Genomic DNA, 19,703 nt, shown 5'->3' with positions numbered 1-19,703 from the left:
TTTTAGAATTTAGAAATAATTCTCACCCATGAAGGATTAATAACTGTTGGACTAAATGTTCTTGTCCCAACTGGCTTTATTATTTAGTTATTTGGCTGAACCGGGTCTTAGCTGCGGCATGCAGGATCCAGTTCCCTGACCAGGGATCAAACCCGGGACCCCTGCATTGGGAGCATGGAGTCTTAACCACTGGACCACCAGGGAAGTCCCACCAACTGGCTTTAGAATTTAACTAAAAAATCAGACAGGCCTGTCTCTCAAGGAAGAGCTGCTATAAAATCAGTTGCAAAGGACACTTTCCCTATTGTCATGTTGCTAATCAGTTTGTTTTATACAAGCATCTGAATGCCATGTGTGACTCTCTAAGGTTTAATGGATCACCAAAGTAGTAAATTGTGTGTTCTATCTGACAAGGATGCAAGGTTTTAAACCTATTGTAGTAGATAGTAGAGGACACTTAGTGGACTTCAGACCCTCATTCCTATGCCTCTCTTTGCAGTAAATATTTCTGGAGATGCACAGACTTTTTCAGGTCTCTAGGACTCATTTAGGCCAGTAACTGTCATAAGTTTTACCAGGAATTCCTTCTTTTGGATTAAGGCTCAAAGATTCATTTGCTATAATCACAAAACCTTAATCTTCCCAGTTCATGCATATATGGCTGTATTAGTGTAACTTTAGTCCATTTATGAATATTCTTCGTATCATTTGAAATATGCATATAGAGAAAAAGCAGCCAGTAAAGTGACAGCTGTATATTAAAAAGAATTTTTTTTTGCTGTGGCTCCTCCTTAAATGGGAAGGAGGAATAAAATGTTTTTTATTATCAGGAGACATCTATTTTTCAATTTAGGACTTCTTTCTCTTGCTTATAGTCATTTTATTAATTACTGTGACAATATCTCTGAGATATAGGTTGGTATTGTTATCTTAATTTTATGGTTACTGCATTTAATCTATTTTATGCTTATCTCTGGTCTCTAGTTTATGGCAATGTGCATCCTGGCAAAAGAGTCTGAAACTTTCCCACATTTCTGTGATATAACCCACGCACTTTGTCCCATATTTGAGAATAGCTCCATCCTATGAACCACACCCATCTTTGTAGGTATGCTGATTTCTTCACTTCTAGGTGTGAAGTTATATCACATATTTATTACCTCTAGTAAACATTAGCATGAGGCTGTGATTGAAAGTGTCCCAAGTGAGATTTCATTTTCAGTATTCAACAATGAGGAGAGTCCTTGCATGCATGCCTTGTTCTATTAGACTTTCAGTCTTGTGCCCTCCCCCCTCCCCTATTTTCTTTCATTCTCTGACAAAGAAATTCTCACTTGTTCATAAATGAATCTGATGGTCTTAGATGCAGGAAGGAGCAGAAGAGGAAGGGTAGAAAACCTGAGAGGCCACATGGAAGAGGTTCAGAGCACCGACTCTGAAGTCAACTGGCCTGAATAGTATGGGGCTCTGCCCTTAATAGCTGGGTATTTTGAGAAAGTTACTTTACCTTGGTGTGCCTCAGTTTCTCTATCTTTAAAATGGGAATAAAGCCAGAATTTGCCTTACAGAGTTTTTCTAAGGATTAAGTAGATAAGTATTTGTAAAGCACTTAGAAGGATGCCTAGCACAGAGAGTGATATATAAATAGATAAACAACAGGTGTTCTGGGTGATTGAAATTGACAATAACTGATTACAGTTTTAGGACTTTGCGCTACCTTAAGAATTTGAATCATTTCAATATACAAATTTGTATAGAAAAATCAAAGTTTCTATATTATATATATATTTCTTTCCTTTGTTGCTACAGGCCATTAATTAGACAATGGAAAAGAGATCATAACAGTAGATGGTTACATTGGAATGGTTACTACAAGAGACAAATACTCTTCTTGGCCTGAGTTCACTAAGTTCATCTTGTAAGTAGACATGGAAATAATACTTATTACTTCCTCTAGGAGTCTCCTGGGCAATTCTACAAGATCCTTTGCCTGGAAATTTCTGTGAATGAATTGCTAACAATTTGCTAATGAGTGAGTCATAATATATATTAGTCGTTTTTACCTACACAAGGAGAATACCCTTTTCCAAAAACTCCCTCTTCCTTAAGGTGTGGCAAGGCCTGAAACATTCACACAAACATTTGAATAGCACTCTCTATCTTCCGGACATTTTACAACCATTTGAAGTAAGTTTGCAAACCAGCAAATCTCTAGGAATTTATTTTATGAATAAAAATACCATGCCTGACATTATATCAGAGAGTGTGCACTACTTATTTCATCTTCTGATTATAGCACTGTGTATTCTTTGCCCTAAAATGTCATTTGTGTGGGGAAAAAACCTATGGTTAAATTTAAATCTCCAATGAAAAAGGCATGGCAATGAAGCAAACGAAGTTAGAAATAAAATTTTTTAATAGTCAAAGGCAAAAATATTGTATTCTGATTCATAAAAAATGTATTTTAGAAGGGTAAATTTCAGTTCCTCTCTTGGCAAAGTCTGTTTTATCCCTACTGCTTCATTTTCTATAAGCATGGTCCTCAAAATACTACAAATGGTAAAGGCATCTGACTGGGTACTGTTTTTGGACTTTTAAAACAGGCATTTAAATATTTTTCTGTAATGTGACTTCGTGGAACTGTTGTAATAAAATCCTTTTCAATTATAGGCTTACACATTTATGCTCAATGAAGAGAAAGACAACTAATATCATCAAATTTATGTTTTACATTTCTTTGTAGTGCTTTGAAAGACAGAATATATGTCTTGTATAAATGTATGATATATGAATATCTTCACTAATTTAGTACAGATCTCATAAGCTGGGGCATAATATCACTTAGCCAGTCCATTAAAGATATCAGTTACACTATAACAGTAAATAATCTTGATTCTACATGCCTCAGTTTAGCCCTCAGAGATCAAAAGCTTAGTGATCCATCTGTTAAAAACATACACATTAAAGGAGATTACATGAAGGATTGGACTACTGTCACGAAGCAGGTCAGAGAAATTCCATAATGGCAGAGCATTAGACTGAACTACCAGGGTTTTCAACCCCCTGCTGCTTTTCGACCCTAGTTCATGGGCAACTAAACCAAAGTTAGGTATCTCAAGACCATCAGGTAAAGACCTAGGAACTTACTGGGAACAAGTCCAATTTCGGATAGCTGGAAAATCAACACACTCTCAGAGAAGCCCAACAGGACCTACGATTTTTGTGAAAGAATCTAGAAGTCTAATTTCCTAGTGGCAATTTAAAAAAATGCCTACATGTATCCCAAGTTTATATTTGAGGCTCAAACCTGCATTCAAACACTCAAAGTGCATAGAGGCTGCAGTGAAACCTCGTAAATTATAAGCAGATGGTATTTTATGAAAACACAACTTTTTATTTGGGTGATAGAAAATATAGGTAATACAAAATATAAATAAAGGTCCTCATAAGCCTCAGGAGGTTCGTTGCCTGCTGGAATACACTATGCAAAGGTAATTTATACATAACAGTAAGAGTGTTCAGTGTAGATTTTTGTTAAATGTTATGACATACGGGACAATTTTGATAATTTTTCTACGACAACCACAAAATTTACTGGAAAAAAAGATGGCCTGTGGATATCTAAAGTGCTCGTCTTTTCATCCAAGTAAGCAATTTAAATCTAAATCCATGAAAATGTGTGATATTATTTTAATAAATATATTGTGAAATATCAGTATATTTCTTTAATCAAAATGGTGAGAGTGGTTTTCCCCAAATTGAACACATACATTAATCACAACTGTGACGCTAACTTGCTGTTCCATTTAACTATCCATGTCACAAAACTAAATATTGTTAGAGCGTGAAAACTGTTTCAGAAGAAAATCATCTTTGTTGATGTGAGATTTAACTGCTGAAATTTCAGAACTCAAATCACTAGGTGTGTTTTATACCACCAAGCTACAGTTGCTGTCCGTGTCATCCCCTGCAGCAATGTTCTAGGCAGTCCAGATGGCTAGCACAACTATTAACAAGTACATGCAAAAAATTGTGAGATGAGGTAAACCTGAATAATTGGGACAATTGATTTATGTGTGATAAGTCACACAAGGAATTTTGTTACATTATTTCAATTAAATAATTGTATGGTGAATTTTATTTCCAGCTGTGAAAGTCATTGAATGATTGTAATTGTGAAGTTAGATTAAGGAACATAAAAACTCACAGTCTTCCAGAGATAATTTTTTTTTTTAGATCTTAGGCTGATAAATAAGCTCTAATTTTCATAGTTATACAGGTATATATTCATTGATATAAATAGAAAATGAGATTAAGCATACAGTTCTATGTAATGAGGAGTTACATATATTCAGATAGTTTGTGCCAGTTTTATTGAATACCACCTGTTAAATAAGAAATCTGAATAGATTGATATACATATAATCAGAAGTCCTAGGACATTAGGAAAAGAGAACAGGACTTAGAAAGCAGAGGGATCGAGGGCTAGGATCTGCTCACTTACTTGGAATTAAAGCTTGAGCCAATTATTTAGCCTCTTAAGCCTGAGTTTCTTTATCATGGAAATCTGGGGAGTGGGCTTCCTGACCTTTAAATTCCATCCAGCTCTACAGTTTTATCATTCTATTCACCTCCTATTTTATATTTGTATCTGCCTACATGATCTTTAAAATTACCTCCAGCTTTTATAATTCTGCTTACTTTCTGTTTCATATTTGTATCTCATTAAGAGGAGAGGATAGAGATAGGAGAAATAATGTTAGGTGAAGAGGCTGCCATAAAGAAAGATAATGCTCGGAATGCACCTAACTATGCTGGCCTGGACAGATTTCTTCCTAGATTGAAGAACTATTATGAATGATCTTTGAGTAAGAGAAGAAAACATACATGAGGCCAGGCAAGTAGTCTTTTTCTTTTTTCTCAGGGGAAAGAAGGTGGATGTCAGATACAGATGGAGACACTTGTTCAAGATCTGGGAGACCAGGATGCCTGCCTTTCCTGCCCTCAGGGCCATAAGCCAAGTGGAATCCTTTCTATAAATTCTTTCCCATCTTTAATCTGGGGCTCAGGAGGGTTTTTATTACTTGTAGCTGAAAACATTTGGCCAAAGAATTCTAGCAGCAAAGTGGATGAACAACAAGAATAGCTCTTTTACAACTAATAGACACAGGGAAATAAATTCTACCTCACTAAAGAGTAAAAACGTGCAATGGAAACAATGTGAATTCCGTCTTTTGTTCACCAGACTGGCAAAAATTTAAATGTTATATCCAGATTTTGCAGGAGAGAGGGAAATAGGTCTGTGGTTGGGTTTTTTACCACGAGCAATATGCATGGAAATTAGGCAACATTTATCAAAACATAAATCGTCCGTTCATATGAATGTAACCAAATAATATACAGTGTTGTATGACTGACTTTTTCACTTAGCACAATATTTTTAAGGTTCATTTATGATCTGGTGTATATCAGTACTTCAGTCCTTTTGGTGGCCAAATAATATTTCATTGTATGGACATACCACATTTGTTCATCCATTCATCAGTTGACAGACATTTGGGTCATGTCCATCTTTTGACTATTCTGAAAAATGCTGCTATAAACACTCATATACAAGTTTCTGTGTGAACATATATTTTCATTTTCTTGGGTATATACTTAGAAGTAAAATTGCTGGTCATATGGCATCTCTATGTTTAGTCATTTGAGGAACTGCCAGCCTGTATTTCGAAGCAGCTGTACCATTTTACATTCCCGCAAGTAGGATATGAGGGTTCTGACTTTTCCATTCCTCATCAAAACTTGTTGTTATTGGACATTTTGATTCTAGCCATCCTAGTATGTGGGAAGTAGTATCTCATTGTGGTATTGATTTGCATTTCCCTGATGACTAATGATGCCCAGCATCTTTTTGTGTGCTTATCAGATATTTGTATATATTCCTTGAAGAAATGTCTATTCAAATCCTTTGTCCATTTTTAAATGTCTTTTTATCATTGAATTGTAAGAGTTCTTTATATATTTTGAGTACAAGTCCCTTATCAGTTATCTGATTTACAAATATTTTCTACCATTCTGTTGGCTGTCTTTTCACTTTCTTGGTGATGTCCCTTGAAACACAAAAGTTTCATTTTGCTGATGTCCAATTTATCTATCTTTAACTTAGTTGCTTATACTTTTAGTGTCATATCTAAGAATTCTTGGCCAAATCCAAGGTCGTGAAGTTTTACCCCTATGTTTTCTTCTAAGAGTTTTAGCTCTTACATTTAGGTCTTTGACCCACTTTAGTTAATTTTTGTATATGACGTGAGGTAAGGATACAATTTTATCCTTTTGCATGTGGCTACCTAATTGTTTCAGCACCACTTGCCAAAAAGACCTTGCTGAACTCATCTAATGGTTCTAAGAGGGTTTTTTTGTTTATTTTTAATGGCTTTCTTAGAATTTTATATATACAGGATGATGTCATTTGCAAGCTGATATAGTTTTACTTCTTCCTTTTCAATCTGGATGACTTTTATTTGTTTTTCTTGCCTAATTGCAAGGAAAACAATTGGATAGAATTGCAATTTAATCCAATTGTCCAATTGGATAGAACCGCCAGTAAAATGTTGAATAGAAGTGATGAAAGTGAACATCCTTGTCTTTTTCCTGATCTTAGGGGAAAGCATTCTAGTCTTTCACCAGTAAATGTGATGTTAGCTAGAGGTATTTCATAGATGCCCTTTATTAGGTTGAGGAAGTTTCTATTCTTAGTTTTCTGAGAGTTTTTATCATGAATGGGTCTTGGATTTTGTCAAATGTATTTGCGCCACAAATAAAGGTGATCACGTGGTTCTTGTCCTTTATTCTAGTATTACAGTATGCTACCTTGATTGACTTTTGTATGTTAAGCTAACTTTGCATTGCTAAGATAAATCCACTTGGTCACGGTGTGTAATACTTCTTATATGTTGCTGGATTCAATTTTCAAGCTTTTTTTTTTATTAAGGATTTTTGCATCTATATTCATAACAGGTATTGGTCTGTAGTTTTCTTTTCTTGTGATGTCTTGGCCTGGTTTTGGTATCAGGGTAATACTGGCAACATAGAATGAGTTCAGAAGTATTCCCTCCTCTTCTATATTTTGGAAGACTTGTGAAGTATTTGTGTTAATTCTTCCTTAAGTGTTGGTAGAATTCACCAGTGAAGCTATCTGAGTCAGGCTTTTCTTTATAGGAAGTTTTAAAATTACTTATTTAATCTCTGAATATAGATATATTCAGATATCATACTTCTTTCTGAGTCAATTATTTTTTAACATCTTTATAGGAGTATAATTGCTTTACAATGGTGTGTTAGTTTCTGCTTTGTAACAAAGTAAATCAGCAATACATATACATATGTTCCCATATCTCTTCCCTCTTGTGTCCCCTCCTTCCCACCCTCCCTATCCCACCCCTCTAGGTGGTCAGAAAGCACCGAGCTGATCTTCCTGTGCTATGCGGCTGCTTCCCACTAGCTATCTGTTTTGCATTTGGTAGTGTTTATATGTCCATACCACTCTCTCACTTTGTCCCAGCTTACCCTTCCCCCTCCCACTGTCCTCAAGTCCATTCTCTAGTAGGTCTGTGTCTTTATTCCCATCCTGCCCCTCGGTTCTTCATGACTTTTTTTTTTTAAGATTCCATATATATGTGTTAGCATACCGTATTTGTTTTTCTCTTCTGACTTACTTCACTCTGTATGACAGTCTCTGGATTCATTCACATCTCTACAAATGACCCAATTTTCTTCCTTTTTATGACTGAGTAATATTCCATTGTATATATGCACCACATCTTTATCCATTCATCTGTCGATGCACATTTAGGTTACTTCCATGACCTGGCTATCACAAATAGTGTTGCAGTGAACATTGCAGTGCATGTGTCGTTTTGAATTATGGGTTTCTCTGGGTATATGCCCAGCATTGGGATTGCTGGGTCATATGGTAATTCTATTTTTAGTTTTTTAAGGAACCTCCATACTGTTCTCCATAGTGGCTGTATCAACTTACATTCCCACCAACAGTGTAAGAGGGTTCCCTTTTCTCCACACCCTCTCCAGCATTTGTTGTTTGTAGATTTTCTGATGATGCCCATTCTAACTGGTAGTGAGGTGATACCTCATTGTAGTTTTGATTTGCATTTCTCTAATAATTAGTGATGTTGAGCAGCTATTCATGTGCTTCTTGGCCATCTGTATGTCTTCTTTGGAGAAATGTCTATTTAGGTCTTCTGCCCATTTTTGGATTGGGTTGTTTGTTTTTTTAATATTGAGCTGCATGAATTGTTTATATATTTTGGAGATTAATCCTTTGTCTCTTGATTCGTTTGCAAATATTTTCTCCCATTCTGAGGGTTGTCTTTTCATCTTGTTTGTAGTTTCCTTTGCTTTGCAAAAGCTTTTAAGTTTCATTAGGTCCCATTTATTTTTGTTTTTATTTCCATTACTCTAGGAGGTGGATCAAAAAAGATCTTACCGTGATTTATGTCAAAGAATGTTCTTCCTATGTTTTCCTCTAAGAGTTTTACAGTGTCCGGTCTTACATTTAGGTCTCGAATCCATTTTGAGTTTATTTTTATGTGTGGTGATAGGGAGTGTTCTAATGTCATTCTTTTACATGTAGCTGTCCAGTTTTCCCAGAAGAGATTGTCATTTCTCCATTGTATATCCTTGCCTCCATCGTCATAGATTAGTTGACCATAGGTGCGTGAGTTTATCTCTGGGCTTTCTATCCTGTTCGATTGATCTATATTTCTGTTTTTGTGCCAGTACCATATTCTCTTGATTACTGTAGCTTTGAGTATAGTCTGAAGTCAGGGAGTCTGGTTCCTCCAGCTCCATTTTTTTGCTCAAGACTGCTTTGGCTATTCAGGGACTTTTGTGTCTCCATACAAATTTTGAGATTTTTTGTTCTAGTTCTGTAAAAAATGCCATTGGTAATTTGATATGGATTGCATTGAATCTGTAGATAGCTTTGGGTAGTATAGTCATTTTCACAATATTGATTCTTCCAATCCAAGAACATGGGATATCTCTCCATTTGTTGGTATCATCTTTAATTTCTTTCATCAGTGTCTTATAGTTTTCTGCATACAGGTCTTTTGTCTCCCTAGGTAGGTTCTTTCCTAGGTATTTTATTCTTTTTGTTGCAGTGGTAAATGGGAGTGTTTCCTTAATTTCTCTTTCAGATTTTTCATCATTAGTGTATAGGAATGCAAGAGATTTCTGTGCATTAATTTTATATCCTGCAACGTTACCAGATTCATTGATTAGCTCTAGTAGTTTTCTGATGGCATCTTTAGGATTCTCTATGTATAGTGTCATGTCATCTGCAAACAGTGACGGTTTTACTTCTTCTTTTTGAATTTGTATTCCTTTTATTTCTTTTTCTTCTCTGATTGCCGTGGCTAGGACTTCCAAAACTATGTTGAATAATAGTGGTGAGAGTGGACATCCTTGTCTCGTTCCTGATCTTAGAGGAAATGCTTTCAGTTTTTCACCATTGAGAATGATGTTTGCTGTGGGTTTGTCGTATATGGCCTTTATTATGTTGAGGTAGGTTGCCTCTATGCCCACTTTCTGGAGAGTTTTTATCATAAATCGGTGTTGAATTTTGTCAAAAGCTTTTTCTGCATCTATTGAGATGATCATATGGTTTTTATTCTTCAATTTGTTAATATGGTGTATCACATTGATTGATGTATGTATATTGAAGAATCCTTGCATCCCTGGGATAAATCCCACTTCCTCATAGTGTATGATCCTTTTAATGTGTTTTTGGATTCTGTTTGCTAATATTTTGTTGAGGAATTTTGCATCTGCATTCATCAGTGGTATTGGTATATAGTTTTCTCTTTTTATGACATCTTTGTCTGGTTTTGGTAACAGGGTGATGGTGGCCTCATAGAATGCATTTGGGAGTGTTCCTTCCTCTGCAATTTTTTGGAAGAGTTTGAGAAGGATAGGTGTTAGCTCTTCTCTAAATGTTTGATAGAATTCACCTGTGAAGCCATCTGGTCCTGGACTTTTGTTTGTTGGAAGATTTTTAATCACCATTTCAATTTCATTACTTGTGATTTGTCTGTTCATATTTTCTATTTCTTCCTGGTTCAGGCTTGGAAGTTTATACCTTCCTAAGAATTTGTCCATTTCTTCCAGATTGTCCATTTTATTGGCATAGAGTTGCTTGTAGTAGTCTCTTAGGGTGCTTTGTATTTCTGAGGTGTCTGTTGTAACCTCTCCTTTTTCATTTCTAATTTTATTGGTTTGAGTCCTCTCCCTGTTTTTCTTGATGAGTCTGGCTAATGGTTTATCAATTTTGTTTATCTTCTCAAAGAACCAGCTTTTAGTTTTATTGACCTTTGCTATTGTTTTCTTTGTTTCTATTTCATTTATTTCTGCTCTGATCTTTATGATTTCTTTCCTTCTGCTAACTTCAGGTTTTGTTTGTTCTTCTTTCTCTAGTTCCTTTAGGTGTAAGGTTAGGTTGTTTATATGAGATTTTTCTTGTTTCTTGAGGTAGGTTTGTATTGCTATAACCTTCCCTCTTAGAACTGCTTTTGCTGCATCCCATCCCATATTTATCCCATTGGTTATTTAGTAACGTATTGTTTAGCCTCCATGTGTTTGTTTTTTACGTTTTTTTTCCTGTATTTGATTTCTAATCTCATAGCATTGTGGTCAGAAAAGATGCTTGATATGATGTCAATTTTCTTAAATTTACTGAGGCCTGATTTGTGACGCAAGATGTAATCTATCCTGGAGAATGTTCCGTGTGCACTTGAGAAGAAAGTGTAATGTGCTGTTTTTGGATGGAATTTCCTGTAAATATCAATTAAATCTGTCTGGTCTATTGTGTCATTTAAAGCTTGTGTTTCCTTATTAATTTTCTGTTTGGATGATCTGTCCATTGGTTTAAGTGAGGGGTTAAAGTCGCCCACTATTTACTGTGTTACTGTCAATTTCCTCTTTTATAGCTGTTAGCAGTTGCCTTATGTATTGAGGTGCTCCTATGTTGGGTGCATATATATTTATAATTGTTATATCTTCTTCTTGGATTGATCCCTTGATCATTATGTAGTGTCCTTCCTTGTCTCTTGTAACATTCTTTATTTTAAAGTCTATTTTATCTGATATGAGTATTGCTACTCCAGCTTACTTTTGATTTCCATTTGCATGGAATATTTTTTTCCATCCCCTCACTTTCAGTCTGTATGTGACCCTAGGTCTTAAGTGGGTCTCTTGTAGACAGCATATATATGGGTCTTGTTTGTGTATTCATTCAGCGAGCCTGTGTCTTTTGGTTGGAGCATTTAATCCATTCATGTTTAAGGTAATTATTGATATGTATGTTCCATTTACTTAATCGTTTTGGGGTTTGTTTTTTTTTGCGGTGCGCGGGCCTCTCACTGTTGTGGCCTCTCCCATTGTGGAGCACAGGCTCCAGACGCGCAGGCTCAGTGGCCATGGCTCACGAGCCCAGCCGCTCCGCGGCATGTGGGATCTTCCCGGACTGGGGCACGAACCCACGTTCCCTGGATCAGCAGGCGGACTCTCAACCACTGCACCACCAGGGAAGCCTTGGGGTTTTATCTTGTTCCTTCATCTGGTACATAGCCCTCTGCTTTTTCATCTTGTCTGTCTTTCTGTGAATGTGGTTTTTGTTCCACAGGCTGCAGGATTGTAGTTCTTCTTGCTTCTGCTGTCTGCCTTCTGCTGGATGAGGCTATCTAAGAGTCTTGTGCAAGTTTCCTGATGGGAGGGACTGGTGGTGGGTAGAGCTGGCTGTTGCTCTTGTGGGCAGAGCTCAGTAAAACTCTAATCTGCTTGTCCGCTGATGGGTAGGGCTGGGTTCCCTCCCTGTTGTTTGTTTGGCCTGAGGCGACCCAACACTGGAGCCTACCTGGGCTCTTTGATGGGGCTAATGGTGCACTCCGGAAGGGCTCATGTCAAGGAGTACTTCCCAGAACTTCTGGTGCCAGTGTCCTTGTCCCCATGGTGAGCCACAGCCACCCCCCACCTCTGCAGGAGACCCTCCAACACTAGCAGGTAGGTCTGGTTCAGTCTTCTCTGGGGTCACTGCTCCTTCCCCTGGGTCCCATTGTGCACACTACTTTGTGTGTGCCCTCCCAGAGTGGAGTCTCTGTTTCCCCCAGTCCTGTTGAAGTCCCCCAGTCAAATCCCACTAGCCTTCGAAGTCTGATTCTCTGGGAATTCCTCCTCCTGTTGCTGGACCCCCGGGTTGGGAAGCCTGATGTGGGGTTCAGAACCTTCACTCCAGTGGGTGGACTTCTGTGGTATAAGTGTTCTCCAGTTTGTGAGTCACCCACCCATTGTTTATGGGATTTGATTTTATTGTGATGGTGCCCCTCCTACCCTCTCATTGTGGCTTCTCCTTTGTCTTTGGATGTGGAGTATCTTTTTTGGTGAGTTCCAGTGTCTTCCTGTTAATGATTGTTCCGCAGTTAGTTGTGATCCTGGTGCTTTTGCAAGAGGGAGTGAGAGCACGTCCTTCTACTCCGCCATCTCGAACCAATCTCTACTGCACTGATTTTGAGAAGTCCCTACACTTAACTATTCCTTGGATCTCCTTTTCCTTAGTCCCCCAATGTCATCCTTTCCAAGTCCCTGATCATCTGATGAAACCATCCACCACTGTCCATGAACTAATGTGGATGTATAACTCTAGCCAACTCTCCTAGGTAGGGTGGACAGCCAAATGTAACCCTGAAAATTTCTTCTCATCAGAAATATTTCTTTCCCTATGTACTTCAGGGCCTCCTGCTTCTAGTATGTATCTTCAAATCATATAAAACCATTCATAACCCATAGTTTAACCTATTTCTTCCTTATCCGCTGGTCATGATGAAGTCTCATAAGACCATAGGTGTGGATTAAAGGAGAAATAACAGTGCACCAGGAATGGAAGTTCTGGTAGTGTGAGCATCTGCTTATGAAGCCTAATTGTGTCTCCAGGATCTGTGCAAGTCCCTTCTTTCATGTATCACTATCACTCAAGACGATATATTACTGTGCATGCCTACCTTTATGGCTTTGTGGATTAGGTATCCCCACATTGATGATGGGTGTATCTGATTGCAAGGTCACTTTGTTGTCTCATGGCAGTTCACCAGATATAAGATATTTCTATGAATTTCTATTTGGGTACAAATATGTAGATACAGAGGCTTCCAATTGGACTTTCTGTTATAACACTTCACATTCCGTAGGTCTGGTAGCCAGTGTAGATTCTGTGAATTGCCCAGTAACTTAGAAAGTGTTCCCTAGACTACAGAGCCTGAAGGAAGCAGGAGAAAGGGAAAAAGGAGTGAGTCAGGAAGGAAGGGAGAGCAAATGCAGAGGGGAGTGTTACCCCAGCCACAGATTCTGCTGCTTCTGCTATTCTGCCTCTTCTTAATTTGGAACCAATTTCAAAGTAACAGAAAATTTGCAAGACTGGAATAAGGGCCTCCCCCGCCATTAGTTGAGAGTAAATTGCCAACATAATGCCCATTACCCTTAGGTGCTTTAGTGTGTATTTCCAACAGTCTCCTTCATAACCATGACGTAAACGTCAAAACCAAGAAAATCATTCCAGATGCATTGCTGTCATCTAATCCCAAGACTCCATTCAGTTATGCCAGTTGTGCCAGTTGGTATATCTTTTATAGCAAAAGGATCCAGTCTATCATGTCATGTTGCTGTTAGTTGCCATGTCTCTTTATCCTCTTTCAGTTTGGAGTCGAATTCCCCAGTCTTTCCTTGATTTTCAAGACCATAACATTTTTGAAGATTACAGGCCAGTCATCTTGTAGAAGTTCCCTTAATCTGTGTCTGATGTTTCCTCATGATTACATTCAGGTTCTACATCTTTGGTAGGAATGTCACAGAACTGATTCTGTGTTCTTCTCACTGCATCCTATCAAGTGGTGCACAATTCTGATTTTTTCCATTGTTGGTGAGGTTGACTTTGATCACGTGATCAGGTGGTTACTATCAGGCTTCTCCACTATTTACTCTGTAATTAATAAGTATTTTGTTGTGAGTTACTTTGAGATAATGTTCCTCATCAAATTGAAAATGTTTCATTGATATATCATTATGGACTCATGAATGTGTTTTATTCAATGGGTTATAATTCATTACTGTTATTTATTTTGTTGCTAAAATCATGCTAGATTTGGCCTGTGTTATGTATATGCCTTCAAGCTGGCTTCTGTGTCTTGGTGAAACGTCATCACTTTTAAGAACTTTCTCACCTTTTGGCAGAATAAGATGTTCTAGGTTCATCTCGTTTTTTCTCAGCCCCAGCCTTGAAACCAGCCATTCTTCCGAAGAGGGCTGATTCCTTATAGTGAAGAGTGATATTTAAAAAGTGTGTGGGCCCTAATTGTCTGTATTGCTATTTGAGGGTTTCAACTCCTAGACTCTCTCAGTGGCCAGAGCTAGAGAACACACACACACACACACACACACATACATATACATGTTCACATCTATATTTATTTCTGTATCTATCTATATAGCTTCAAAGTCATGATTTCACCCCTAGATTTCTAATTTCAGTTGAACACCATGGGGCTTAATCTAGTTTTCCGCCTTTCTGTATTTGTGACTCCCCTCTCTGGCAGTGAGGAACGTGGCTCCCATCATCTTTATTTGAGCAGCCTACTCATATGGAGACGATCTTACTTACTGCTGCTTTCCCCCACCTCCTCATGGGTGGTCTCCTCACTTTGCTTGGCTCCAGGGCTCCACTTCCAGGTGCCACACTCCACTCTGGGCCATCGTGGATTTTCTTCTCTCTCCTCAATCTATCCCCACACCTCCTAGCATGGACACATATCTTGCTCAGCCCCAAATAATGAGTTTTGGATTGAACTGTTTAGGAAGGGAAGAAAAAGAGGGGAAAGGGGAGGGAATGGGAGAGGAAGAAATGAGAAAGAAAGGGAGAAGGTTGAGAGGTGGGGAAGGACAAATAAAAAAGGGAAGGAGAAAACAGAAGAGAAAGCTGAATGCTACAGCTTCTTTACAGCCCAATAATTGCTTGTCCCACTGGACACTGTCAGAGAGGCCATGCAAAACTAATGCTAGACTGAGCACTGTTCTGGAAGAGGAAGAACTCCTTTCTATCCCCTGTCTCCCACTGGGAAAAGTGTCCCCCATGGGGCATTAACTACCATGTGCTTCTGGTTGCATCACCTGACTTTTGCAGGCATTTGCGAGGGGAACCAGAGGCCCCACGGTCTGGGCAGGCCTGTGCACAGCCGTGGTGTTCTCTCTCCATTAGGTGGCCCTGCATCTCAGTCTGAAGCAGTGACAATAGCAATGGCAGCAGATGGGCTCAATGACACACAAGCAGCTGCTTCAGCCATTCTGACTGGAAAAGACGTATGTGTGAATCTAGAGTAGTCATTAAATGGAACTGGTACAGTCCATCCCTTTCCTGAGAGGAAAAGCATGCAAATCCAATTCTTCAAGCTAGTGGCCAGATGCAATTTCCCAGAATATTAACAAAGCAAGCTACAGTTCATCTCTTGCAGTTTGTCCCAGAGTTGTAATTATAACCAAATATCTTCTTCCTGCACCACCTATTCTAGATTTCTCTCTTTTCCGATAGCACCTTAGCAGCCTGGATTGCTTGCAGTGGAGTTACCTCCAACTTCAAGTGTTTTGAGCCCTTGGTTACTTTTTCTTAAGGACCAGAGTTTTTGCTGTTGTCCGCTCACAGCTATCTGGTCATGGAAGGATGAAGAGGGCCCACAGCGCCTTCTGTAATTTCCTCATGAATCAACGTTGGTTATGCTATTCTCTGCTTGTTGGCATTCTGGCACGAGGAGTCTGCTATTGCCCGCTTGAAGCAGCCACTGAGTATGGAAGTGTCAGGAGAAACCCTGGTAAATCGTAATCCTACATCTTGGTTTTCCAGATTTGTATATTGCAGCTCTTGGGGACACAGCATCGTTTATCAGCCATTGGTTCAATGCATACGTGCACCCTGGAGGGCAGAGTCCAAATCCTTCAACATATGTCCCTTAAGCTGGCACCTTATCTGAGCCTTCAACTGCCACCCCTTCATTTTATACAGCTGGCCCATAAAAACCACCCCGTGTGACTTTCCGTGTTCTTTCCTCTTCCGCCTGTTTGCTGTAAAACAACAGAGTGCCTTTAGAAGGCATATGTTAAATGTGGCAAAGCCACACGATGGAAGGAACTGAAAACGTCACATGAAGGAGATCAGTTACCACTTAGGAATATCTATTTTGGGTTTTATATGAGCAATAAATAAACTTGTGTTTTAGTCCTTGTACATTTGGGGCATTATTTAGTAAATTTGCTAGTGTTACTAGTAATGCAATGCTCCACTGAGGCCAAAACTCTGAGCTAAACTCACACCTTTTTAAAACTCCAAATAACAAGTACATGAAAATTAAGCCACAGTGCACCTTAGCTGGTATTTCCCTACTCTCAGAATATACACAACTGATTTCAAAGTTGTAACGTCAAAATATAAAATGGTAGGCCCAGTAATGGGCATAATGTTATTGACAGTTGTAATCATGTAGACTATTCTATCCGGAATTTGCTAAAATGATCGTAACCATCGTAATCCACAGCAGCAGTTGTAGTCACGTGCCCCATCTCAGACTGCTTTGCTGGGACCTGTGCAAAGTGCCTCCTGTCTTTGGGGGTGGGCGTTACTCAGGCGCTCAACACTGACATAGAGAGAAAAGTTGAGTTTCATGTATAATGATGATGTAATACATGCAAAATAAAATAACCTAAATATTGTACATACTGAATTACTCTCCTAAATAATTTTCGATAGCAACTTTGATTTTGAAGGAACCTGGGGGGAAGTGATTATTCTTCAATACTATTGATTTCTTTATGACTTCGATCAGTGGTCCTCAACTGGTGCAATTTTGCCCCCAGGGGACTTTTGGCAATTCAGTCCAAAATGTCAATAGTGTTGAAGAACTCTAATTTAGGTTATGGCGTTTCAAGCTTCCTTCTTTCATGGGGCTTAATCTGAGGTTAAAATCCAAACCAAAACAAGCCAAAGTAAAATAACTGAAACCACTACAAAGTGGGAGAAATAGAATAAAACTAATAGTCAGTTTGCAGTTATACTGTTCCTGATATCAAAGTGCCACTAAAAAGATGTATCACTCTCCTATGTCTATTACATTATCTGTTCAAGCAGTAAAGCCAACCTCATTTTTATAGTTGTCCTGCGCTCCTATATACTACTAGTCTTGGTTTGCAGAATGGAACATCAAATACCAGATGTCTCCCAGGTTTGCACATCTTCATTAGCTCCATCATAAAAGTGAGGTGAATGTAGAAATCTGCTCCTAGCAAAGGAACATCTCCAAACATACACATGAATAGAGGCAGTGATCTAAAGGGCAGCGATCGGGGTGATCCACACATGACTCCAGGGGCTGGTAGGAAGAAAGCAGAAACCTCTTGGTGTCCCCCGCAGTCTTGCCAAGCGTTCCCAGCTGTTTTAGAGGGTGTTAGATAACACCTAGAGGCCCCACGTGTCTACTGTTTTGCTTAGAGCTACTCTGGGATTAGAGAAGAGAATTGTGTGAGTGTAAACTCACAGTGGAAGGAGGCACAACGTGTACCTTCTTGCTGCCTTGACATAGACTCTGTTGACTTAAGAGAACCTCACCCTATCCACGCAAACGTGGCAAACATAGGAAACAAAACAGCCTGGCTCACCTGGTGTTTTCCCTTTTTTTTTTTTTTTTTTCCTTCTCCAAGTATATTCAAGTTTGGGGAAGTGGCTTAGACTTGTCCGTCAGGAAAGAAGTTGGCTTTAGCCCTCCTGTTCAGGGCAGTGTAACTGACACAAACAGTTCACACACATTTGGGCAATACAAGATGGTGCCTCTGAAGGATGTCACTATTTCTCACCATGTAGGCTAGAGGAGAAACATAAAATAAAGTTATTCCTACTTGGAATAATTCTTTAAATACCAAGTGGTTCTTTTTAAAAGCTTGACATTTATAAATGCGGGTAAACATCACTGACATGGACTAATTACAGGCAAGGCCCATAATAAATTAAAGAAATACTTAGAAGAAAAGTAGTATTCTAACTTTCAAGGACTTACAATAGTTTGTGATAATGCTAATAAAATCCTTCTAAAGAAAGATCCTTCCAGAAAATTGTTTTGGTGTTCTGAGGCATTATCGGCAGCACGCATCTTAATTTAACAAGTTGTGTGTTAAAGTCATACAAGTAGTTTGTGGTAATTAAGTAGGTTTAAAATGTCCTCAGATGTGGTATTTTTACTGCTAATTTGCTAACCAAACCCTTTCTTTGTAGATTGGATGAAGGAAATTTTTAGCTCAGATTAAGACAATTGATAAAAATTAGAAATTAGAAGAGTTGTAAATTAACAAGATATATTACATTATGCAAAAGAGAGGTTTCTCTGAAAATAGGATGTTGAACTTGGCAAGTCAGAAGTCCCGGATGACTTTAGGAGAAAGGGAAATGAGCCTACAGTGGACCGAATGGGACTTAAGGGGGAGGACACCCGGGAAGTAAGAGTGAAGTTTTGACACGGAGGAGGCTGAAAATGGAGGCCAGTGTTGGCCGTTGTTTTCTCTGGAGAGGTGAAGCTACACAGACAATTTAAAGTTGATGGAAATTGTAAATTTGGAACAGTCATTCATTGTGGAGAACACAGAATAACGCTGACCGGAGAAATTTAAGTACTGCCAGTTTAGGTCGAAAACCATAAAACCACAACAATAAGAAAGAACCAATGATAGGACATCAAAAACAGAAAATAAAATCACGTTAGCACAGCTGGGACCATTTTGGCAAACGTCTGACTCAAATCTTGTTCTGATCTGTCCCATTTTAGCGATCTTCCACGTGCGCCTGTGGCTTCCCTCCACTTCAGCACGTTAGGTGAGGTGGGCAGCAGACCCGGGTCTTGTCTTTTAAGAACTAGGTTGTTATGTGCACATTAAACTTGGTAGCCACAGCACTTTTTCAACAAGGCAATTCATTGTGCAAACGCTAAACTTTAAATTAGTTGGTAATATTAATTTTTCACTTGTAGACCATCATAAGGTTTGGGGGAGAAAGGATGGAATAAAATTAGGGAATGATGGACATAGAATTAACCAGGCCACGTGTTTTGTGTCGAACTAAACAATTATTCATCTTAATTCAATCTTGGTCAAAGAGCCACTGTTTTCTTTCCATAATTTAACCACCCATTTAAAATAAGACCTTGTTGGAACTTCGCCAGTGGTCCAGCCGTTAAGACTCCGTGCTCCCAGTGCAGGGGGCCCGGATTTGATCCCTGGTCAGGGAACTAGATCCCACATGCATGCTGCAACTAAGACCCAGCGCAGCCATATAGATAAGTATTTTAAATAAGACCTTGTTGGGGACTTCCCTGGTGGTGCAGTGGTTAAGAATCCACCTGCCAATGCAGGGGACATGGGTTCGAGCCCTGGTCCGGAAGATCCCACATGTCACAGAGCAACTAAGCCCGTGCACCACAACTACTGAGTTCATGCGCTTAGAGCCTGTGCTCCACAACAAGAGAAGTCACCGCAGTGAGAAGCCTGCGCACCGCAATGAAGAGAAGCCTTCGCTCACCACAACTAGAGAAAGCTGGCGTGCAGCAACAAAGACC

At 38.9% G+C, this 19,703-nt stretch overlaps 1 long non-coding RNA gene across 2 annotated transcripts in view; it reads left to right on the top strand.

Annotated features, from left to right (window-relative positions):
* Positions 1 to 19,703, top strand: part of LOC113625962 (uncharacterized) — a 199,709-nt gene that overhangs the window by 176,264 nt on the left and 3,742 nt on the right. Inside the window, exon 6 of one of the 2 annotated variants that reach the window (XR_003434971.1) lies at positions 1,810 to 1,918. This is a non-coding gene — a long non-coding RNA (uncharacterized LOC113625962). Of the gene's footprint in view, positions 1 to 1,809; positions 2,011 to 19,703 lie in introns of those variants that run through there. The other variant, XR_003434970.1, reaches the window with a different exon arrangement.

This window comes from Aethalodelphis obliquidens, unplaced genomic scaffold (assembly GCF_003676395.1).
Source record: "Aethalodelphis obliquidens isolate GAN/ISIS:26980383/991018 unplaced genomic scaffold, ASM367639v1 scaffold17, whole genome shotgun sequence".
Taxonomy (NCBI): Eukaryota; Metazoa; Chordata; class Mammalia; order Artiodactyla; family Delphinidae; genus Aethalodelphis; species Aethalodelphis obliquidens.
This window is presented reverse-complemented; position numbering and strand designations above follow the sequence as displayed.